Raw genomic sequence first — 16,030 nt, 5'->3', positions numbered from 1 at the left:
TGTCTCCAAATACAGTCACATTCTGAGGTACTAGGGGTTAGGACATCAACATGGATTTTGGGGGACAGAGTTCAGACCTTAACAGTGCTCAGGGACAATAGGATCTTCTATCTGTTAAGTGGGACTAAGCACAGGACTAAGAGTGGGTGGGGCTCAGGCCTTAGTTACCGCAGTGTGTGAAACCCCCTCACCATCAGCCTATCTCTGTGGCCACCCGCCTCATAAAAAGATGGTGGGGCTTCACAGCCTGGGGTGAGGATGAAGGGGTTACAGGAAGGAAGACCCTGACCCTGACTCAAGTTAATTGGACCCTCTTAGCCAGGGCAGCAGCGGCCATCACCATGTGCCAATGCTTCCAGAGGGCACTAGCTCAGCAGTAGGAAGTAGGTGGCCTGGGTTTAGCTTTAGCTCTGCCCTGACCAGCTAGTGTTCTGGAAAATCTCTTCAGTGCTATGGGATCTGCTTTTCATCTCTGAAGTTCAAAAGACAAGCAAACGTGGAGTATGGAGCTAAGTCAAACCTGCCCTTGGGTCCAAAAATGTTAAAAAGACATCAAAAAGAATTAAGGAACAGCCTAGACCTTTGACCCCTGAACCCAAGGCAACAAAGCCTCTCATTTCCCAGGAGTCCATCTCATTGACCTTTCACTGGGGAGAGCGGTCTAACCCTAGAAGGTCAGCTTCAGTCAGAAGTGGCTACAAGTGCAGATCATTCAGTTTGGCAGTAAGCTCTGCCACGGTTTGCCCATAACTGCTTACTCACCAGATACCTTAGTTTTGTCATCTGCCAAATACCCTACCTACATCAATGGGTTTTTGAGGAGGATCAAATAATAAGGTACAGATGTACTTGTTGTACTGCATTCTGCTTTACTGCACTTTACAGATACTGCTTTTTTTTTTTTAATTGAAGGTTTGTGGCAAACCTGTGTCAAACAAATCTATCAACACCATTTTTCCAATAGCATGTGTTCATTTTGTGTCTCTGTGTCACATTTTGGTAATTCTTACAATATTTCAAACTTTTTCATGATTATTTTATCTGTTATGGTGATCTGTACTCAGTGACCTTTGATGTTACTATTGTAATTGTTTTGGGGTACCACAGACTGCACCCATATAAGACAGAGAATTTAATAAGTATAATTGTGTGTTCTGATTGCTCCATTGCTCTACTAACTGGCCATTCCCCCATCTCTCTCTCTCTCTCTCCCTCTCTTTCTCTCCCCCTCAGGCCTTCCTATTGCCTGAGACACAACAATATTGAAATTAGGCCAATTAACAATTCCACGATGACCTCTAAGTGTTTAAGTGAAAGGAAGAGTTGCATGTTCCTCACTTTAAATTCAAAGCTAGAAAGTATTAAGCCTAGTGAGGAAGCCATGTTGAAAGCCAAGAAGGGACGAAAGCTAGGCCTCTTATACCAGTTACCCAAGTCATGAATGCAAAGAGAAAGTTCTTAAGGGAAATTGAAGGTGATATTACAGTGAACACACAAATGATAAGAAAGCAAAATAGTTTTCTTACTGATATGGAGAAAGCGTTATTGGTCTGGATAGAAGATCAAAGCAGTGACAACATTTCCTTAAGTCAAAGCCAAATCCAGAGCAAGGCTCTAACACTCTTCAATTCTATGAAGGCAGAGAGAGGTGAGGAAGCTGCAGAAAAAAAGTTGGAAGCTAGCAGAGATTGGCTCATGAGGTTTAAAGAAAGAAGCCATATCCATAGGTGAAGCCTATGGAGATTTCTGCAAGGTGAAGCAGAAAGTCCCAAAGCAGAAGCTGCAGCAAGTTATCCAGAAGATCTAGCCAAGATCATTGATGAAGGTGGCTACAATAAACAACAGATTTTTAACATAGACAAAATAGCCTTATACTGGAAGAAGATACCACCTAGGACTTTCATACTAAAGAGAAGTCAATGCCTGGCTTCAAATCTTCAAAGGACAGGCTGAATATTTTGTTAGGGGATAATGCAGCTGGTGACATGAAGTTGAAGCCAATGCTCATTTGCCCATTCTGAAAATCCTAGGGCCCTAAAGAACTATGCTAAATAGAGTCTGCTTGGGCTTTATCAGTAAAACAACACAGCCCTGGATGACAGCACATTGGTTTACAGTATGGTTTACTGGATATTTTAAGCTTGCTGTTGAGACCTACTCTCAGAAAAAAAAAAAAAAAAATTCCTTTCAAAATTTTACTACTCATTGACAACGCAAATCATTGCCAAAGAGCTCTGATGGAGATTTATAAGGAGATAAATGTTTTTATGCCTGCTAACCCAATATTCATTCTGCAGCCCATGGATCAAGGAGTAATTTTGACTTTCAAGTCTTATTATTTAAGAAATGCATTTTGTAAAGCTATAGCCACCATAGATAGTGATTCTGATGGATCTGGGCAAAGTAAATGGAAATCTTCCGGAAAGGATTCACCATTCTAGATGCCATTATGAATATTTATGATTCATGGGAGGCAGTCAAAACATAAAATTAAAAGGAGTTTGGAAGAAGTTGATTCCAATCCTCTTGGATAATTTTCAGGGGTTCAGAACTTCAGTGGAGAAAGTAACTGTAGATGTGGTGGGAACAGCAAGAGAACTAGAAGTGGAGCCTGAAGATGTGACTGAATTGCTGCAATCTCATGATCAAACTTGGATTGATGAGAAGCTGTTTCTTATGGATGAGTAAAGGATGTGGTTTCTTGAGATGGAATCTACTCCTGGTGAAGATGCTGCGAACACTGTTGAAACGACAACAAAAGGTTTTGAATATTGCATTAACTTGGTTGATAGCAGTAGTGGGGTTTGAGAAGATTACTCCAGTTTTGAAATAAGTTCTACTGTGAGTAAAATGCTATCAAACAGCATCGTATGCTACAGAGAAATCTCCATAAAAGGAAGAGTCAATCCATGTGGCAAACTTCATTGTTTTCTTAGTTTAAGAACTGGGCATGGTGGCTCATGCCTGTAATCCCAGTATTTTGGGAGGCTGAGGCGGGCAGATCACCTGAGGTCAGGAGTTTGAAACCAGCCTGACCAACATGGAGAAACTCCATCTCTATTAAAAATACAAAATAGCGCCGGGCGCGGTGGCTCAAGCCTGTAATCCCAGCACTTTGGGAGGCCGAGACGGGCGGATCACGAGGTCAGGAGATCGAGACCATCCTGGCTAACACGGTGAAACCCCGTCTCTACTAAAAATACAAAAAAACTAGCCGGGCGAGGTGGTGGGCGCCTGTAGTCCCAGCTACTCCGGAGGCTGAGGCAGGAGAATGGCGTAAACCCGGCAGACGGAGCTTGCAGTGAGCTGAGATCCGGCCACTGCACTCCAGTCCGGGCGACAGAGCGAGACTCCGCCTCAAAAAAAAAAAAAAAAACAAAATAGCTGGGCATGGTGGCACATGCCTATAATCCCAGCTACTCGGGAGGCTGAGGCAAGAGGATTGATTGAACCTGGGAGGCGGAGGTTGTGGTGAGCCGAGATCATGCCACTGCACTCTAGCCTGGGCAACAAGAGTGAAACTCCATCTCAAAAAAAAAAAAGAAAAGAAAAAGAAAGAAATTGTCATGGCCACCCCAAAGCTGGAGCAACTGTCACCTTGATCAGTCAGCAGCCATTAATGTTAAGGCAAGACCTCCACCAGCAAAAAGGTCATGACTCCCTGAAGACTCAAATGATTGTTAACATTTTTAGCAATAAAGCATGTTTTCATTAAGATGTTTTTAGACACAATGCTACTGCACACTTAATAGACTACAGTACAGCTTAAACATAACTTTTATATGCATTTGGAAACCAAAAAACTTGTGTGACTGACTTTATTGCACTTTTCACTTTATTGCAGTAGTCTGGAACCAAACCCACAGGAGCTCCAAATGATGCCTGCATATGGAAGTTCTTGAAAAACTGTAACATGTCATGTGAACGAAAGATTGTCACTAAAAAACTTCAGCATTTCAGAAGTGCTGGAAAGCTTCTTACAAACTCTCAAGGCAAACCCACTTGTATAGCAGAATGAGAAAACTGAGGCAGAGAGGCAAAGTGATCAGTCCAAGAGCACATGGTTCATTTAGTGGCTGATCTACGATTAGGACTCAGCCCTCCTAACTTCTAGGTGGGCAATCTTTCTGCTACAGAATTATAGCATCATTATTACTGAACTGTTGAAAGGAGCATAACCATAACCCCTTCCTCCTTTTCCATCTTTCAGACCTCTCCCCGCATCCCCCTTGCCCCTGTTTACTAAATGTACAGGGTTTGCCTGGCCCAGGCTTGAGAAAAAACTGACTGGTCCTTGCAGCTGTGGGCCACCTGATACTGAGTGGAGCAGACAGAGCCTGGACTGCCTGCAAGGAGCCCCTGGGTCTAGCTGGATTTTGGAAAATTTGACAAAGGTTAGGAGCAGGAACACTGGGGAGGTTTGTCAGAGCTAATGAGATCTGTCCTCTCCAGAGACATCAGGAGCTGAACCTACCCTGGCTGTAGATTACTGGCTTTTTCCAGCAAGAACCAAATATTGCTGTGGACAATTTGAATACTTTCCAAAGAACAAAAGACCTTAGGCATATGTGTGGTGGTCTGTGTGTGTCCTTTGAGCAGAGGGAGAGAGAAGAGCATTTGAGGTGAAATAGTATGATGTGGGGGGAAAGTGACACATAGTATAGGCAATGACCCAGACTCTCTGCATTAGGAGAGGGTCTTTGGAGAGAGAGAGAGGGGTGGAGGGAGAGAGAGACCCTCAGGAATTTGGATTGGAGGCTGACTGGATGTAGAGACTTTATTCCCAGAACATTTGAAAGCTGGTGGTGATGTCACTATCTAGTGAACTTCTTTCTGGAGCTTCAGCTACCTGAAAGTAAATTAATAATAAAAGGACATTTGGGAGGCTGAGGCAGGTGGATCACGTGAGGTCAGGAGTTCAAGACCAGCCTGGCTAACATGGTGAAACCTCGTCTCTACTACAAATACAAAAATTAGCCCGGCATGTTGGTGCATGCCTGTAATCCCAGCGACTCGGGAAGCTGAAGCGGGAGAATCTCTTGAACCTGGGAGGTGGAGGTTGCAGTGAGCCCAGATTGCACCACTGCACTCCAGCCTGAGAGGCCAACAGATGTCTCAAAAAATAATAATAATAATATAAGAGGACAATTGCTCAGTGCTCTGTGGATCAGTTTTATCAGGGCTTGATAGCTCCTCGGACAGAGTCTGTTACTGTCAGACCCGAGCTGGCTCCTGCTCACAGGGGAGCCGGCACTGCAGGAGGCACTCCAGGATGCCCGACTCTGGCAACATTACTGGTTCAGCACAAACCTGGCCAACTGGGAAATGGCCCAACCTCTTTTGCTTAGTTTGGAAATGAGGGAAAATCCATGATGCTGTGTGTGGTACAGTAGAAAGATGTCTGTACCAGATGAGATGAGATGAGATGCCTGGCTCCAGTCTTGGCTCTGCCACTAACTGGCCACATGACCGCAGATAAATCCCCTCTTTCTGAATCTAGTTTTCTTGTCTATAAAATGAAGAAGCTTGATTGGGTGACAATATCAAGGAGCATTTTGGAGGCATTAGCTCTATGCCAGGCTCTGAGCTGAGAGACTTACAGGCATTAGTTCATTCAAATATCTCACCAATCCTATCAGGTAGGTATTGTTTTTAAGCCCATTTTACAGATGAGGTATAACTGAGGCACAGAGGGTTTAAGTAACTTGCATAAGTTGCTGAAACCAGGATTTCAAACCCAGGTTAGCCTGACTTTGAAGTCAGTGTCCTTAACTGCGGCATTGGATCATCTTTAAGGTCTGACATTCTAAAATTTCTTTCTGGAAGAGAAAGGCACAGAGGAGTGGGAGAGAGGAAAAGGAGAGAGGGACAGAGAATAACTTCTTGCATGATAAAAATTGGAGGCCTTTTTCTTGTAAGAAGAAATGGGTGTGTGCAGGGTGGGGTGTGGAGGTGAGGAGCTGTATGATGAGATATCTTCTCATTGCATATTTTTGCAAACATGTTCTATTTTGCCTTCAAGGAGCCTCTCAGCAAGGGTGACTACTGTATTGCTGATAGGAGCAAAAACTCCCCCATGTACTTTTCTCTGACCCCCCATCCTTGACACTTAATTCTGAAAAAATAAAATTTAAGGTGCTCAAACCACTTTTTTATTGCCAAAAGAGAGCACCTGGCACTAAAAGCTTACTTTTTCCATGTGTCTTAATTCGCTTTGGTTCGTCAAAGCCTCTTGTTTTCATGCAACTGGAAATAAGAAAGATTCAATGTCTTCTGTATCTCCCGATGTCAAGGATTCAATTTGTTGGAGTCATTTCCAAAGCCAACAGCAATTCTACTCCAGGAAAGTGCCTTTCAGACCAGAAATTGCTACAGCACAGACAGCAGAGGGCGCAGGCTTTGGGGAAATTTCTCACTTGAATGCTGCCTGTGTGTCTTTGTGGCGGGGAGTATGTGTGTGTGCACCTGTAAGCAGGAAGAGCAGCTCATGCCTCGGGCTTGCCAAAAAGCAGGACTGCACACTAACACCACCATCTGCTTTGCTTGTTAATGAGCCAAGGCTTTGGAAACAGACAAAGCAAGGTCTGAATTCCCAACTCTGCCACTTAACAGATGATTGCGTGACATTGGAGATGTTCTAGAGCTTCAGATTCCTTCACTACAGAAAAGAAAGAATGATTTCCTTGCAGAATGATCTGAATATTCCCTGAGACCATCTTCAGGATGAGTGCTTTCTATATATTACATAGCCCAGTGCTTGACACCAAGTAAGCCCTCATTACGGGTAGCCTGGCTAAATTCCACTTTATGCCATGCACAGATCTAAGTGTTTTAAATGTAATAGGAAATAGGCCCAGAGAGGGAAAGGAACTTGCTCAAGGCCACACAGCAGGTAATCATGGAACTATGCATGCTGAAGCTCAGGAAGTCTCTCTATAAAATCTGTAATCTTGGCTGGGCGCGGTGGCTCACGCCTGCAATCCCAGCACTTTGGGAGGCTGAGGCGGGTAGTTTGCTTGAGTTCAGGAGTTCAAAACCAGGCTGGCCAACATGGTGAAACTCTGTCTATTAAAAATACAAAAAGTAACCAGGCATGGTGGCATGCAACTATAGCCCCAGCTACCCAGGAAGCCGAGGCATGAGAGTTGCTTGCACCTCGGAGGCAGAGGTTGCAGTGAGCTGAGATTGCACGACTGCATTCCAGCCTGGGCGACAGAGTGAGACTCTGTCTCAGAAGAATCTGTGATCTTAAACACAACTCTCAGCTGCCATGTATAGTTTACATATATGTTATTGTGTATATTAACAGATTGAAATACATTCTGAAGGTCATTCACACTGATGTGTATTTTAATTGTTCAGGACAGTAGCTGAAGTTTCCACCTGTCCTCACTTCTTACTCTGTGATCAGGGGCTCAACTACTGAAAGGCTACAAAATAAATAGACTCTTTGACTCTTAGTTTCCTTATCTGTAAAATGGAGTTATTAGGAAATTAAATAAAAGCATATGTGAAAATGCATGACACACAGTAAAAACTTAATAAATAATTAACATTTTATTATAAGAAGAGAGAGTATACCATGGCAAATACATCATAAATCTGATTGCTTCCCTCCATTAGTCTCCATGAGTTTTCTTTTTTACATTTATAGTCACAGGGGCTCCCTCGGCAGTGCTCCTTTCTTTAATGTTTTATTTCCTGTACCAGTACCGCTGGACTTTCTGAATCAGTTTCCATCCTGGAACTTCCTCAAGAGGCCTCAGGGAAGGATTTAGGCTGTGGCTAAGTAGAATAAAGGCAGAACTTTAATCTCAGGTTTTTGTTTAAGGTGGATTTGTCTCCATTCCTAAAGACTCTTGTCTTGTTCCCAGCCCATTAAGTGCCCTGGAAACCCACAGAAGGAAAACCCATACTGAAGATGCAATTAAATTTACGTATATTCCAAGACACAGAGACACTCGTCTCATCTTCCTTTCAGGTTTAACAAGCTTCTTTTTTAGGAGAGCCTCCAAATGAAACCCCATTACTGAAGTCTTGGGAAACACCACTCATTCATTCACAGAAAAATCTGGATGCTTACTTTCTTTTTTTTTTTTTTTTTTTTTTTTTGAGGCGGAGTCTCGCTCTGTCGCCCGGACTGGAGTGCAGTGGCCGGATCTCAGCTCACTGCAAGCTCCGCCTTCCGGGTTTACGCCATTCTCCTGCCTCAGCCTCCCAAGTAGCTGGGACCACAGGCGCCCGCCACCTCGCCCGGCTAGTTTTTGTATTTTTAGTAGAGACGGGGTTTCACCGTGTTAACCAGGATGGTGTCGATCTCCTGACCTCGTGATCCACCCGTCTCGGCCTCCCAAAGTGCTGGGATTACAGGCTTGAGCCACCGCGCCCGGCCTGGATGCTTACTTTCATTGATCCTATTTCAGGAACAAAAAGTCTGAGGCCTCAAGAGGGCTCTTCCTCAAAAGGGCAAGACACAAGTATAGGAATCTCAGAGTCTTCCTGACCATAGATGTGTCCACTGCAATGGCTCAGGCAAGAGACAGTGGTGGCTTAGAATAAAGTGGGGATGGTGGACAAGGAAAGAAGTGGTGGGCTGAAGTTTGTTTTGGAGATAGAACCCGCAGGACAGGCTAGCAGATTAGATGGGAATGAAGGAAAGGAAGAATCAGGGATGACTCCTGGATTTGTCTCAGTCTGAGACAAATCAGTCTCTGTCTGAGTCCTGCATGAAATTCTGCAAGTTCAAGGTTATTTCTGCATAGGGCATTGTTTGTGATAAAAAGTTTGGAAATAGCCAACAATAAGAGATGGCTAAATAATTACGTCTATGCAATGGAATGTGGTGGTGCCAGGTTAAAACAATAAAAAAGCCTCAAAGAAAAACATGTAGACCATATTATTGTTGACTTGAAAAACGTAACAGTATGTATAGTATGCTATCATTTGTATTAAAATACAAGGTGAAAGTATACATAGCCCCATTTGCTTATATATGAATAGGATGTCTCTGGAAAGATATACCAAGAAGTCAGTAGCATTAGGTACTTCTGGGGAAAAGTTGGTGGGTAAGGACAGGGTGAGATGGAAGCTTGTTGTCTACTATTTTGTACTCTCTGAATTTTGAGTCATGTGACTATGTTGCTTTGTTAGTTTTCTATTACTGCTATAACAAATGATCACAAATGTAGTGGCTTAAAACAGTGCAAATTTATTACTTATAGTTCTGTAGGGTAGAAGTTTGACACAGGTCTCACTGGGCTAAAATAAAGGGATTGGTGAGCTGCATTCCTTTCTGGAGGCTGGAGGGGAGACTGTTTCTTGGTCTTTTCTAGCTTCTGGAGTCTCCCTGCAGGCCTTGGCTCATGGCCCCTTCCTCTGTCTTCACAGTCAGCAGAGTATCTCTGACTCTTCTTCCAAATTCATGTCTTCCTCTGACCACAGAGGGGAAAGGTTACCTACTTTTAAAGACTCCTGGGACTAAATTCAACCCATCCAGATAATCCAAGATAACTCACCTCAAGGTTCTTAATTACATTCACAGAGTCCCTTTTGCCATGTAAAGTCACATATTAACAGATTCTAGGGATTAGATACAAGCATGTTTGGAGGCCATTATTCTGCCTACCACAATTACTTATTCAAAAACAGTTTAAAACACAATGAAAAAATAGTGAGTCCTCAGCTTTTTGGTTTGAGCCATCAGGTGGATAATTTACAGAGTACAGGGACTGAGGCAGCAGAAACAGGCTGGAGGAAGCAGAGAGTCGAGAGACTTGTTTGGGCATATTAAGTTTGAGATGCCAGTAGACTTTTCAGGGGTGATATCAGCTTGACTCTTGAATGTGTGGGTCTGGTGGTCCTAGGCTTGTTAGGGCTGGAGATATTAATTTGGGAGATACCAGTGTATAGAAAGTGGTTAGAGTCATGAAACTGGCCAAGAGCACCTAGAGAGGGTTTGTGGATGAAGGAGAAGCCCCAGGACTGTGCTCTGAAGCCTGCAGGTAGGTGAAGGAGGAAGAGGAAGCCAAGGAGGCCAAGAAAGAGCACCAGTGGGGATGCAGAAAAACCCCATTACCTCCTCCGGGAGGCTTCCCCAAGCAGCCTGGATCTAAAGAGCCTCCATCCTACTCCCTAGTTGCCTCTATCACACCCCATTGTTCATTTTGTTTATGGGATGATCACAGTCTGTAATTCTCTTGTTTTGTTTCTTTGCTTATTGCCTGTCTTTCCCCACCGTGTTGTAAGTTTCATGACAGCAGAGCTTCGCCCATCTTGATCACTGCTGTATCTCCAGCACCTAGTCCAATACCTGGCTCAGAGTAGGCACTCAGTAAATGTTTGTTGAATGAATGAGCGAATGAATGGGTGGACGAAAATAAATTTAATTCCTCTACCCTTAATCCATAAACAAAGAAAATGGCGCTAAAATTTAAAAGTTAAGGGGAAAAAAAAGTGCAGCTCTCTTATATCCTCTGCAGACTGTTCCTCATGTTAGGGTCGCATAGGAGTTGTCTACTGAAAGCACCAGGAAGATACCTCTGTTCCACCTGTGCCATCTTGCTTGAAATCCTACCATTGTCATTCCCTGGAGTGAGGCATCATTCTCTTAGCACAGTGCCCAATAGTTAGTAAGCACTCAATACATTTGAGTTCTTCTTTTTTAAAATTATTAATCAGTCTTTAAAAAATGCAAATATCCCAGGAAAGATGGCCCACAAAGTATTAACTCCTTAGTATGAATTCGTGTCTCAGCAGAAATAGCTGAGGAAGAACCTGGTTTTTCCTTAAACTGGTTGTTTCCCCCACCAGCAGCACATGGCTTCATTTTTGCATTATCTGAGATTAGTCTACAGGGGTGGAGTTGCAGAAAGGGGGAAAGGGCTTTCCAGAAAATGCTAAGGAATCTAAAGCAAACTTCAATATCTGGTTTTGCTGAGGCTCATGCCTGCACAGCATGAAGGTTGCTCTGCAAGCCACGTCAGCCACTGGCTTTTCATTTTGGGATTGTTTGAGTCTCCCTGTGAGCTGAGCCAGGCAGTGGAGGAAATGAAGAGGCTCTCAAGGGAGGGGCAAGGGAAAGAGACAGGGCAGGGTGGGTGCAGCTGGCAGGGAGAGACTCTGCCTTTTCAACACGATGGCTCCTCCCGCTGCTGCTGCTGCTGCTCCAGGAGACAGGTAAACATTCTGTGCAGGGTTGAGACTTCTCTTTCAGTTTCTTTCCTACTTGTCTGGAATTTGGGCTCACACAATATAAAGTGGGCATTCTGTAGCCTAAAGGGACTAGAAAGCAAGGCATCTCCCTCTTCCCTTGAGCTGTTTCCTAGGGTGCTATAGTCCCAAACCCCCAAATCAATTACATCATCTGACAACTGCTTGTGTGGACAGTGGGAAAGAATATTGTGCTTGGGGTATGTCTAAGGCTTATAAGAAAAGCCTTGAGCTGCAGGTTGAGTATCTTATGATAAGCAGTGTGAGAACCTGCAGCCAAATGTATATTGTTGGGTGAATGTTCTCCATCTGTTCTAGATCCCTAACTAGATACTGAGTCCCTTGAGGGTGAACCCATGCTCTAATCTAGACTTTTTTGTCCCCCAACACCCAGCACAGTGGATGGACATGGAGATTTGCCTACACTTCTACACCTGTGCTGTCCAAGATGGTGAGAACTTGAAGTGTACTCCAAGTGTAAAATATACCCTGATTCTGAAGACTCAGTAGGAAAAAAGAACAAAAAACACTAATAATTTTAAAATGAGAACAAGTTCATATAATAGCATTTTGATATATTGGGTTAAATAAAGTGTACTATTAAGATTACTGTTACATGCTTGTTTTTACTTCTTAAGTGCGGCTACTAAAACGTTTTAAATTACACATGTGGCTTATGTTATGTTTCTATTGAACATCTCTGGTTTATATTGTGCTGGCCTCCCCTCTCCCATCCTTTCTTGCTCCCTTTAACCTCTAATCAGACTAGAGAGGTCCTTCTCGCTGGGCGTCTAAAGCCCTCAGAATCTTTTATTGGTCAGAGCAGGATCTCCTGGGTATTTTATATTTGTCCAATCACTGATATACCTTAGCAAATGTGTTGATCATGTCATTTAAGCCTTCCCTATAATAGCACCCTTTGTTCTAAGGTAAAGAAATTCAGGCCAAGTGCAGTGGCTCATGCTTGTAATCCCAGCACTTTGGGAGGTTGAGGCAGGTAGATCACCTGAGGTCAGGAGTTCGAGACCAGCCTGGTCAACATGGTGAAACCCCATCTCTACTAAAAATACAAAACTTAGCCAAGTGTGGGGGTGCATGCCTATAGTCCCAGCTACTCAAGAGGCTGGAGAATTGCTGGAACCCGGGAGGTGAAGGTTGCAGTGAGCCAAATCAAGCCACTGCACTCCATCCTGGGTGACTGAGTGAGACTTCATCTCAAAAAAAGAAAGAAAGAGAGAAAGAAATTCAAGCAGCCGCAATTAGGAGAGGGATTGACTTTAATTGAGCATCTTTACAAATGTTATCTTCTTTAAATTTATTTTCATTTGGTTAGGTAGGCATTGTTTTCTCTGCTTTTTTCAGCTAAAGAGACTGAGACTCAAGAGCTCTGATAACCTGCCCCACCCCAAAGCATCTACATAGTAAGAGATGCAGGGTCAGGGCTCGAACCATGGTGCACCTGACTCAAAGAGCAAGTTTCTCCCCCACCAGTAGCACGTGGCTTCATAGTTTACATAACTTGAGATGAATCTACAGGGGTTTCCCCCCTCAACCTGCCTATGGAAGGGGCTCATTAAGGACACCTTGTATGATTTATTCTGTATCACGGATTTCTAGATTGTGCAAGGAACAAGTCCATCCAGGTCTTGGAGCACCTGAGTACATTCCAGTGCTGGCATTGTCCCTAATTTACTAAGTGCTTAGGACAAGTAGCTTCTCGTCTCTATAAAACAAAGAGAACCTTTACAATTTGCTATCCTAAGCCTGTTAGGTGGGGAAAGTGGAAATTGAATTAGGCTGCCTTTGTCATTTTTTGTTTGCTTTAGGGATAAGTTCTCACTGTTGCCCAGGCTGGAGTGTAGTGCTATTTATAGGCATGATCATAGCTCACTGCAGCCTCCAACTTCTGGGTTCAGGCAACAAGCTTCCTGCCTCATCCTCTCAAGTAGCTGGGACTACAGGTGTTCACCACCTCACTTGGCTGGCCTTGTAGCTTAATCCCTAATGGGTTACACCTGGAATTAGAGGAATTTTTTTTTTTTCTAAATAAGAATTGAAAAAAAAAGAAATCTGAGAGCCTATTATTTCTTCATGTCAAAATTTCTGTTGAATGTCCTGAACATTAAATTCCAGACAAATGAGTCCATGTCGTGTGAGTGGGCAGAAAACCTCAAGTTCATTTTCAAGGATTAGAGGGCCTTTGAAGGTTGCCCACTCAGCAGGCAGTTTCCAGAGCGGCTTCACGCTGGTGCATGTCTTGGAAGTTGTGATCTGGTATCATTGCTCTAATAGCTAGAAATCCTCATTATCTGTTTAGTGGATCGGAGAGGTGAGCCAGATCCTTTCACAAGTCTGCTTATTAATCCTCCCTGAAAAGCCATGTTATTAGAGCCGCATCAAAAGTGGGACGCCCTTAGGAGCTCCCTCGTTAAGACTCCGACAGCTTCTTCCTTTTTCAAAACTGGATGTAAAGCATGAATGGAGTCCAGCCTGAGGCTCTTCCCAGCTGTGCTGACTAGTCCAAAGGCAGTTAAGCCCCCATATCCACCTCCGCCCCCAACCACCGCAACTCAGGCTTTACCCAAAATTCTTTATTCAATGCCTGCTGATTGCTGCTAAGAAGGCCTATGAAGATTAATTTTCCAAATGAGTTGCCATTTCTTGTTCCAAATCCTTGGAGGGTAAATTTAAGTGTCCCACAGTAGTCAGATCTTGCAAATGGATTTTGGGCTGACTAGTGATTTTTATCTGTTCAGCTAGGCTGAGCCATACATTAATTCACATCAAGTCTTTGAGCCTTGAAGTTTAAAAAAAAAAAAAAAAAAAACATGGGTGAGGGAATACATCCTTTATCTACTTCCATTTGAAATTTGGTTCTGGGGTTTGAAGGTGGCATTGGGGAAAAGGGACAGAAAGAATTGTTAGCTAGGCCTTGAGAACCTATTTCTTAGGCGTGTCTAGTACCAGTAAGGGCCTGCCTGTTGTTCCATGCATCCCCCCAACACTGTGTAGCTGTAAATAAAAGGAGGAAAAACATTTCATATAAACAAGGGTCCAATTGAGTTACTTCTGGAAAACAGACAAACTCTCCCAAATCTTTCTTCTTTTTTGTGTGTGTGGCGGAGGGGGACATGGAGTCTCACTCTCTTGCCCAGGCTGGAGTACAGTGGTATGATCTTGGCTTGCTGCAACCTCCACCTCCCAGGTTCAAGCGATTCTTCTGCCTCAGCCTCCTGAGTAGCTGGGATCACAGGCTCCTGCCACCACAGCCAGCTAATTTTTGTATTTTTAGTAGAGATGGGGTTTTACCATGTTGGCCAGGCTGGTCTTGAACTCCTGACCTCAAGATCCACCTGCCTCGGCCTCCCAAAGTGCTGGGATTACAGGCGTGAGCCACTGCCCCCAACCTCTCTAAGATCTTTCAACATGTCAACAATGGAGATTGTCAAGGCATATATGTTACCTTTAAATACAATTTTTTTCCCGTAAAAATCCATAAGAAAAGACCAATGGAGGGTAACCTACCCTTGAGAAGCTTTAATGGGAAGAATAAGCTAAAGATGTTTTTCTATAACTGCTAAAGCTTGTTATTTATTCCTTCCCCAATCCCCAAATCCATGACCTTCGAAAACAGGAGGTGTGTCTGAAAAAACAAGCAAAAATGACCTTAATCCTGACAAGGTTGCAAGTACATGTTATCAACCTAGGGAACAGTGTGGCACTTATAGAAACTGCTGAGGGAAATTTACATAAACTTGTAATTAGGCTGAGAGCCTTTCAAAGCAGGGAGTACATAGTAGGCACTCAGTCAATGTGGAATAAACAGGAAGTGTTGAGGAGCCAACTCTTTGCTGACTTGCCGTTCTTGCTGGGCCCTGTTGCCTGCTCCTGAAGTGGCTGCAAGAATTCTACCTCCACTGAAGCACACACGTGCCCTTTCTATGGGGGGAAAGCCAAAGGGCCCTTCCTTTGGCTTTGCCCGTGTGGCTGCAGGGCTTGAAATTCTAAGGGATCTGGAGTGGCAGTGCAGTCCAGGGTGTGCTGGGTCTGCAGTGAAGATGAGGAAGTGGATGGAGAAGGAGGATGGAGAGACGATAGTTCCCGGGAAGGCGCACACTTTCACTGCCCCTAAAGGCACTGCAAGCCCTGGGTGGGAGGCTTCTGGGGCAAACAGCTAGATGGTGGACACCCCTCTTCCTTCTGGGTGGTCCAGGAAGTTCTTCCTGAAAGTGGCACACACACACACACACACAAAACAAAAAACACAGGCTGGAATGTCTGTCGAGTGATGGAGTGATGGAAAGTAGGTCAGAGAAGGGAATGAGGGGCAAGAGAATCTGATTTCACTTGCTCTCTTTCCTTTACAACTCTCCCTTCTACTTTACAGTATACACGTGTTTAACATCTACTCTGCACAAGGCTTTGATTTTCAAAATGAGCTACATATAAAGTGACTCCAACATGACTCAGGTGCTGAGTCTTGGGGACACAGATTAAGGGGACATTTACTGAGATGGGTTTTAAAATAGAATCCTAGTGGATTCTATTTTAACTAGGATTCTATTTTAAAACCCATCTCAGTAAAAGTAGAGATAGTGTAACCCTTGCTCATCACATATCAAAATAGATCCATTGCAGGAAAACAAAAAAACAAAAAACAACAACTGGCTCATTGCAAAGTCTCTTCACTGACCTATATTAAAAGTAGCAGGCATTACTAGAAAGAGATCGGAGTGGCAAGATAAATTATGAGCTCTGTTAGGTGCAAGAAGAAGAGATGCTCTGTAAATAGGAGGAAGAAGAAGAAGGAGGAGGAGGAGGA

The sequence above is a fragment of the Colobus angolensis genome, unplaced genomic scaffold (genome assembly GCF_000951035.1).
Source record: "Colobus angolensis palliatus isolate OR3802 unplaced genomic scaffold, Cang.pa_1.0 Scaffold449, whole genome shotgun sequence".
NCBI classification, from domain to species: Eukaryota; Metazoa; Chordata; class Mammalia; order Primates; family Cercopithecidae; genus Colobus; species Colobus angolensis.
Note: the sequence above shows the minus strand (reverse complement) of the source record.